Genomic DNA, 9,290 nt, shown 5'->3' with positions numbered 1-9,290 from the left:
CCTGGGAGCCTGGGGGGAGGTAATTACCCCTCTAGTGGGCCGCTGAGACGAGCCCCCACCCCGCCAGCCGGCCAGAGTAAAGTTACACATGCACTCAGGTACACTCTGGACTTCACTTACTTACAGCGGTCCCGTTGCCCCATGCCCCCTGTCTCCATTGTTAGGGCAGAGGTCCTTGAATCGTGGACTTCACATGACCCCAGTTGTGTATGCGAGTGTACTGTTGGGTGTGTGTGCTGCGGGAGGGGTCAAGCCAACAGACATACACTTGGCTCAAGGTGGAGTTGGTGGTTCTGGCACCCAAACGGAGGGAGAGAAGGACTGATGCCAAACACAGCGCAGGAGAGGGAGAGGAGGAGAATGGTGTGAATGTGTGTGTGTGTGTGTGGGGCTGGGGGGGGGGATAAGGAGGGTGGAGTGGAGGTGGTGGTAAGGGTTGGGGGTGACAGGAAGAAGAATGGTCCTGTCAGACAGAGATAAATAACGAGAGGAAGAATGGGCAGCGGGTGACCCACGGCAGGGTTGCCTCGTAGGGACAGTGACCCGCTGACCTCTGGGTCCGGTGCCTGGCTCTCTCTCTACTCACACAGGGGAGTGCCACCACCCACTGGTCACCTACATCTCCACTGTCAGAGCACAAGACAGTAAGGGCTCGGGGACGAGTCTGCCCTAGTTTACACTTTTACATTTAAGGCTTCTAGTTGAAGCACTTGCTGGAAGACGAGAGACTTATAATGAGGACAACAGTGGAACATACATGATACATGCTAAAATGAAGTAAAAAAAAAAAAGAATAGAAGTAATAGAATAAAATGTACAAAGCCGTTACACAAATAGAAAACTGTATAACTTAAATACACAATAATACCCAAAAGGACTGCACATGAATGTACTACTAATACATCAATGTACTACTAATTCTATGTCACAGAGAATACACATGCAGTGGGATTTCACAGCACACTAATGCACACTTTAACATCAAACAGTAGCTGGTATATTTATTATAAACTATAAATAGGGTTTGGGAGGCAGTGAGTTTCTTTTTTTATGTGTTGTTACTTGTAGGCTAATGGGTTTTAATGTGTTGGGAGGATGGACAAATTTCCAACCTCAGTTCGACAATAAAATTGTATCTTATCTTTTCTTCTGTTATTTTATGCAGATTTATCAATAAAGAAGAAAAAAAATTGTATCACTTCACTGGACAAATATCCAGTGTTTTTTTTGTTTTAGTTTTTTCCAAGAGTATGCATCTCCATCATATTCTTTTTACAGAGAAGACTATGTATCATGGCAAGAAGGGAAGTTATTCTCTCTATATTGTAGAATGATTGAATGTCAAAATCAAAGTCGTTCCAGTGTGTGTGGATCTTAGCACAATGGATTTAAAATGTTTTTGGGGGCCTTTATTGATAGTACAGGAGGTAGACAGGAAACAGAGAGAGAGAGATTGGGAGTTACACGCAGCAAAGGTTGTCAGGATCGGGACTCGAACACATGACACGCTGTCAGCTTTAGAGACGCAACATCATTGACCAGGTTGTCCTGTGGACTATAGGGAATATTTGTGGCCATGCGATAATGCAATATTGGACAGGAGGAATTGGATGATCTGGTCAGGGACCAAGATGTCTTTCTTGAATTGAGTCCATCAATTGACATCTGTATTTAGAGCTGTCCACTTGCAGCCAGTTCACACAGCACTCAAATGAATACCAAATATGAACAGGGCTAAAGACCAAACCCACTGACACGCATGGCATTGCAACAGCATTATAGCACGTTTGTTGATCATCAGTGCAATGGGGAGACTTGGCTGCAGATCACCCATTGGTTAGGATTGTAGTCATCTTATCTTACAATAAATGCAAGGGATCTCTGTACGTACGTCTGTATGTCTGTAATTTATCTTGAGAACCGCTCCACCGACTGACTTCAAATTCGCCATGCACGTTGCAGATGATCCAGTTGGATAGCCGATTTTCCAGAATCTTTATTGTACAGTAACATAAAATTGTAAGATGGGTGTGAGGTTACTTAGTGAACTGGATGATGACATCGGGGATTTCCATATGGGCAATATCTGCATAAATCAAATGTGTGTTTCCAACTTGCATTGTTGCACATCGGGCACCGGTCTAGTTTAATCGATGACTTATTTATGCTCAATCTTTATTAGTAGTCACGGAAGGCATGAAAGAGAGGGATTGAAATGCAATTAGCTCAGCTGACCCCAGGAAAAAGAAATGTTTTTATGCATCATAATGTTTTTTGTAGCACTCTATTCCAGAGCATCTTCTGAGTGCAGTTAATATTCAATTCCTCTGTCACCAACATTATAGACATGTAGGAGTCCCACAATCAGAGCCACCATGCCTAAACAAATAATCATTTCTGTGATCCTAGAATGATCATGTTAGCGAGAAATGCAATGTCAAGAAGACAGATGTGAAAGGTCACGGATGGTGATATATACTGTTCTATGCATTCTATTTTGTGCCACCATCGTCTGTGTAATTAATTCCTTGAGAATGATTGTTGTGAGAGATTATAGAAATGCACAATGGTCACCCTCAGGTATCCTTTAAAAAGGATGATTCCTGGCCCGAGGAGGATCTTTAGGTCAAAGAATTAGAGCACAGACCAGCTCTGCTCTAGATTTATAACCTTTGACATGGCCCATATTCAACAGCAACATGTTGACTGTCGACAGACGATTCGGGTTACAATATAATTTGCTATAAATAAAACATCGGTTCAAACCAATCAGATTCAAAACATAGCCACATATTTGGTGCTTAGACAAGGTTTAAAATAAAATCACTGAACAAATCACATCAACATTACGTGTTGCCAGAGACAAGAAAATGCTTGGGGGAGTTGATTGCCTTCTCGCATTCTCTAATAGTGTGTTATGGGGAAGATAACTAAATTAATTCAGTTGGGTTTCAATTAAATTCAGCACAAGTATTCTATCCTGATTACTCCTCAGTTAAACCATAGACAAAACCCAAACATTATTTTCTCCAAGCTCTTCAGGAGGAAGTTCACATGATCATGATGATCGTTGATGTCCAAACATGGAACAGGGAAATTGCACAACTGTGTCCCTATAAAGTAGAATGACCGCCAACCTCAAACTGAATAAAGCTGAATAAAGACAGTTCTGCCCCTTTTCTACTGCGCCTTTGAGCAAGACAGAGATGGCAGACAGAGCAAGACATTAATGTCAAGTCACGGGTAGTATTCAAACACTTGAGATGAGATGAACCTACATAATACTTAACCATCTGTGTCACCAGGACACTTGATTGAATGAATAATACTTAACTGAGGATCCTTAATAGAATATACGGATGAATGACGGACATTTCATGAATTTGAGGCAAACTTCTCCAGAAAATCGGGCTGTTTCCCCCCATCTCCTCCACTTTTTTCATCATGAATCGGTGCCAGGGTTCCTAATGTAATTTACTTCCGTCTGATGCCTGAAGTACCCATCACTCTTTCTATCTGTTCCAGGAGGTATTGATTCACTGACTCATATGAGATCAGCCTTCTACATTTGTATCTGCTGCAGCTCGACCAATCCCAACCCCAAACCCAGTCGCAAAGACACGCTCCCTTCAATTAGTGTATGAAAATGAATAACGTACTGTTACTGTAATTGTTACTGTTAAACTGGAAAAAGGCCCATGAACAACAAGGTGCTGTAATCTCTCCTCTAAATCCTTATATTAAAGGCTGGTGACGTTTGAGATGTTATCTTGATTTATTTATTGAATACTTTATTAGAGAGGAAAAACAGCACAAGGTACAGTCAGACATTTGAGCTAAAAAGGTCTGGGGACTTCTTACATTGTGGTAATATCACTAATATGTAACAAATATAAAACACATGGGGCTCTATTGTTGTCCATACCTTACCCCTTATCCCTAGACTCTTGCATTCTTTTTTTAATATTTCAAATAGCTGATCTACATGTAGTCCAGGCGTTTCGGGCAGTATTTTGATGGAATCGTGCACTTTATGAAAGAAGCATGACATTTGGCACACTGTTAGAACATGCCATATGGAACATTTTTGGCTATAGGGGCATCGCAGATTTGTCTTGGAAAACTTGTGGGAGCCAATCAAAGTTGGGCTCTTATAGACTTTACTATAGAGTAAAATAATACAAAAAATAAATATGCTTTAAGTAGCATGTGAGGGGTCAAACTAGGTGTGTTTCGGGATTCTGAATCCAATGCAATCATTTGTTTTGCTGGAAAAACATTCCTTGGGCTAAAAAATGACCCTATATAAGTGATAAAAGTATGGTTTAGTGATGAGTCATCACTTTTCACAGTTTTGTGGCAGCCGTTTCTCGGAAAGGAATGTTTTTCGTGCGAAACAAATCCTTGCATTGGATTCAGAATCCCGAAAAACACCTAGTTTGACCCCTTACATGCTACTTAAAGCATATTTATTTTTTGTATTATTTTACTCTATAGTAAAGTCTATGAGAGCCCAACTTTGTTTGGCTCCCACAAGTTTCCCAAGACAAATCTGCGATGCCCCTATAGCCAAATATTTTCCATATGGCATGTTCTAACTGTGTGCCGAATTTCATGCTTCTTTCATAAAGTGCACGGTTTTTGCCTGAAACGCTCCCACTAATGCTACCAACGTGTAGATGTAGATTGGCCATTTGAAGTATTTCAAAATGTATTTCAAAATAGTGAAAAGGGCAAGAAGTTTAGGGATAAAGGGTAAGGCATGGACGAATATACAGCTTTATGTACAAAGTAGAAAAGGGAACAAATGCGAGGGTGTAACGTTATTGCATACGAGGGCATAAAGAGGGCATAACATTTTCCACAGGGGCAGAGCGTCAGGGGAGGCTGGGCTCCAGGGGCCTGACTTTTATTTTGTTAGGACTTGGCCGTACTTTGCAGGCCGCGGAAGGCAGTGGGCCCATTTAAAGCATTATCATCAGACCCCTTCCTCAAATGTATTTAGAGTAAAATCGTCATCAACAGCTGCCAAATAAAAAAGTGATAACAATGTAGCTTAATCATGAACAGAATTAGAGGCTATAAAAATGGAGCTAAAAACTTTGGCTTCACCATCTACCTGTTGCAACTCCAGATGAGCCTGATGTTTGATTAATCCACACTACATTGCATTACCTTCATTAGGGTCAGGGAGCCACATTAACAGATAGGCTACACTAATGTCTGCATTGTTAGTAAATTAAAGTTCAATACAGCCATCTCGGCTATACTGACTGTATCATGCCCAAATAGTGTTTTACATTTAATTTGTACCTGTAGCCTACTTTAACCGTTGGGCCGCCTCAGTGCCTCACCATTTAGAGTTATGCTATGTGCGAGAGAAAATTATAGTAGCCTATAGGCTTGTACAAGACCCACAGTTACATGGGTTTTATATACAGTATACTGTATATTATATCACATGCATCAGCATAGGCTAGTGCTCGTGTTGTTTAGGTTTTTGCATGTTCGGCTCGGGGGAGGGGCCTTGTTTCGATGGGCGTGTATCAAAAGACCATCCCACTTCCAGCAGTGGAAGCTTGTGATTGGCTGAACCGGAGGTAGGGAGCGCTCCGTTGTGTTCGCCTGGACCGTGCGGAGGTGCCGAAAGTCGGGGGGACGCCATGCGTTAAAATACAGGTCCTCAGGGTTATGCCAGAGTATCTCTTTTCCCACTCTATTGTAGAGATTGCGGGGCTTGAGTCTGCTTGGAGTCACCATGTGTCGTTGTGGTGTCATGCAGGATGTGCCAGTAGGTTTCTGGGCTTTCCTTGCCAAGGCGAGGGTAGCAGCATCCTGTCAGAGGACTGCCAAGCCTCATTTAGTTCTCACTAGAGTTGAGACTGAGAGCAAATCCACAGTACTATATTGGAACAGATTATTGTAGCACAGAATGGGTCCTTCATTGGCTATCACCAGACAGGATGCCACTTCCAATTCAGAATTGCATCCTACATCTCTAACACCCCCAGTAAATATTTTATCACTTTGGAAGGTTTCTGACATCTACTGTACAGTAAGAGACAGTCTGTAATTAAGCAATATCGGGGAAGGGACTAATTATGTTTGATGGGCCGGAGTGAGTTAATCTGATTTTCTGTTGGGTCAATGCATGAAGACGCTAGGGAAATATAGTGTGGGTCTGGCTCAGATCCACAAGCAAAAGTTGTCTTGATTAGAGGCTTGTTTTGTGGTCTGACTCTGAACAGGCTCCCGAGTACCCACTGTGTCCCTGCTGTAAGATGAGAGGGCCGTGTGTGCGTATGCGTATGCGCATGCGCGTGCGTGTGTGTGCGTGTGTGTGTGTGTGTGTGTGAGAGAGAGAGAGAGAATTGGGATAAATTCCATTCCAGACACATCTCTGTATGCTCTGCCCAAGGCCGTCCAACGAACCCTATCCCTTAATATTCAAGGTTCTCGCCCTGCAGAGAGGTGACAGTATAGGCCGCTCCAGAGTCATCGTGGCAATGGCCTCTGGTAGAAAGTCGATACTTACAGAGTGGGAGTAGGGTGTATTGAGGGAGAGCAGCAGCAGAGGGAGGGTTGAGGGAAGGGAACAGATCAATGTTGCTGTTTGATCTCGCCCAGGCTCTGAATAAATGTATATTTTAAGTTTTAACATGTCCTTTTCCCCCCCTCCCCCCCTCTCTCTATCTTTCCCCACAAACATTGACATTTGCCATGTTGATTCTATATATTTTGTGGGGTTGGAGTTGCTATTCAGATGACAGTGGTTTTTCAGCGTCGATGTGCCATTGAACTATACGGGGAGTTGTTGTGGGCGCAGTTTGTTCAGCACTGCTACAGGCTGCAAAAAACGCACACAACAGCTATTCCATCCATTAACCTCTCAAACACAAAAACACACAAGTGCACGCATGTACTGCACGCAGAAACAGTAACATAGTCGCCAGTGTTCTCTTCTTTGTTGTGCTCTGTTGAGAGGTATAACATAACGCAAAGGTCACAAACAAATTGAACAAGCATGGCGAGGAAGGCTAGCTCCATAATCCAGGCACACAATAAGCTTTGCCTAACAACGTCAATTTAGGCTAGCGTCAGGGGATCTTCATAATGGGCATGGGCATACAGTACATTGTTTTCTAAAAACGAATTGCACCGATTGTGGTGATCGCGACACTCAATACATAAAGTCCGAACCGTAGTGAAATGTTTTGTGCACCGTACTAATCGGGTTTAAACTGAGAACCACTGCACCACTAGTATGTACAGTATGTACTGTATGTGTATGTGTATGCATCCCCCCCCCCCCACACACACACACACATACACACACACACATACACACACACACACACACACACACACACGCACACATGCACACACGCACACACACACACGCACACACACACACGCACACACACATGTACACTATCTCCATGCCATCTACCTCCGTCCAAAGTCGACTGGACCAAGGTTAGACTGTAACCTCAACCCATCAAACCACAGTCTTCTCTCCATGACACCTCCACCTCCAACCACACCACCGTACAGTTCATAATATTACATCGCATCTTGTCTATCATCAAGAACACACACTTCACCTACTCCTTCACACTTCAAGCCAGCACATGGGGGACAAACTATATCTTTTTATTCATATCCCACTGATGCAAGAGTGAAGTAAAATGTTCCAACTCATCAGTGGTGCCTGTCGGACACCAAAGGACCCATGGTAAACAGTGTTGCGTGGAGTTGCGTTTACCTCCAGCAGTGCTAACAGAGCAACATACATCATGTTTAAGTAAGAGAAGCCTGTCGGGCTGTCTGGATGGACAGGCTACAGCAGGCCGACAGGCAGGGAGGCCAAGACTATGTTTTCGCCCCTGTCCGTATGTGTGTGAATACAGGGTCGGTTCCTGGCATAAGCAACATAAGCGGCCACTTAGGGCCACAACCAATAAGGGGGCCACATCACAGGAAGAAGATATTTTTTAAACATATTCCAAAAACTAGCGTTATTATTTTAATATACGCTCCCCTTCCTCCTTCCTCATAATCCAAAATGTCACTCTAGGCCTGGCTGCCTGTACTTGATTCATGAGCAAGTCAATATGCCTCCCAAAAGAACATTTCGATCTGGTGCTACAGATTATTTTAGGTGGCCCCTCACTAACGGATGCGCGCGCACGCGCGCATCCGTTAGTGTGGGGCCACCTAAAATAATCTTGCATAGGGCCACCTGAGTCCTAGAACCGGCACTGTGTGAATACTTAGTATATCCATATTTGGTCGAGCAATTATGTACTTTGAGAAGGCATAGACTGGCAACAAGTACAACGGGTGGGGTGTGCATTCCCTGTCTTTCATAGCCAGTCTAGTGTAATTCATTGTTCAACTCCTGACAACAGCCAACACAGTCACAAAAAGCATAGCAAAAAAAAAAAAAAAAACATTAATCAATGGTATTTACTATTTAGCGGGGATAGATGCTCAGAGTTGCAAGGCCATGGGAATACGAACGTATTGGCAAAAAAAAACAATGTTTTCCCAGTGCACACAAATACAAACGTATTTTGATCAAAAACGTATTCAAGCAAAATAATGTAATGTCAAGCAAAACAAAAGCCTGTTCTTAAATATACATAAAGGATACATGGTACATACACCAGTAAACAAGTGACAACCAGCTAAATCCAGCAAAAAAAAACACAAATTGTACTAAACTATTTTAAACAAAACTCATTACTATTTACAAAGTGCAAAGTGCCTTTTCCTCTCGTCTCTGTGGACTGCCAAGCTTTTATACGTTCAATCTTATTTTTTATTTATTTTTTGCACTCTAGTTTCACGAGAGTTGTGAATAGAAAGATTCACTACAAATTGACTAATAACAATTAACTAAAATAATTAAGATAATTCTGCAGTTGAGTAAAAACTAATGCTGAGATGGGGGATTGTCCCATCTAGTGTCCACTCCAGACACTCCCCACCTCCACACGGCCATCGGTGATACACCCCTCAGGCCCTTCTGGTTGAGGCCTTGATCTAGTTTATGTCTAATAAGCAGCATGGCCATGCTTTTGATTTCACCTCACTTAACAGCGCAGGATTAAAGTGATTCAAGGTTCGACAGATTGGGGAAAAAAGGAAAATTTGGAGTAAGAATTAAAGAATTATGCTGGCCGAACATATGTCTGAATAATTTATTGTCTGTATGATATTAAAGGCTAGTCTGTGATTAGCAATTTAAATGTCTTAGGGGGAAGCTTTATTGCTCTGTATCTGGA

The sequence above is a fragment of the Nannobrachium achirus genome, assembly GCF_963921795.1.
Source record: "Nannobrachium achirus genome assembly, chromosome: 3".
Taxonomy (NCBI): Eukaryota; Metazoa; Chordata; class Actinopteri; order Myctophiformes; family Myctophidae; genus Nannobrachium; species Nannobrachium achirus.
This window is presented reverse-complemented; position numbering follows the sequence as displayed.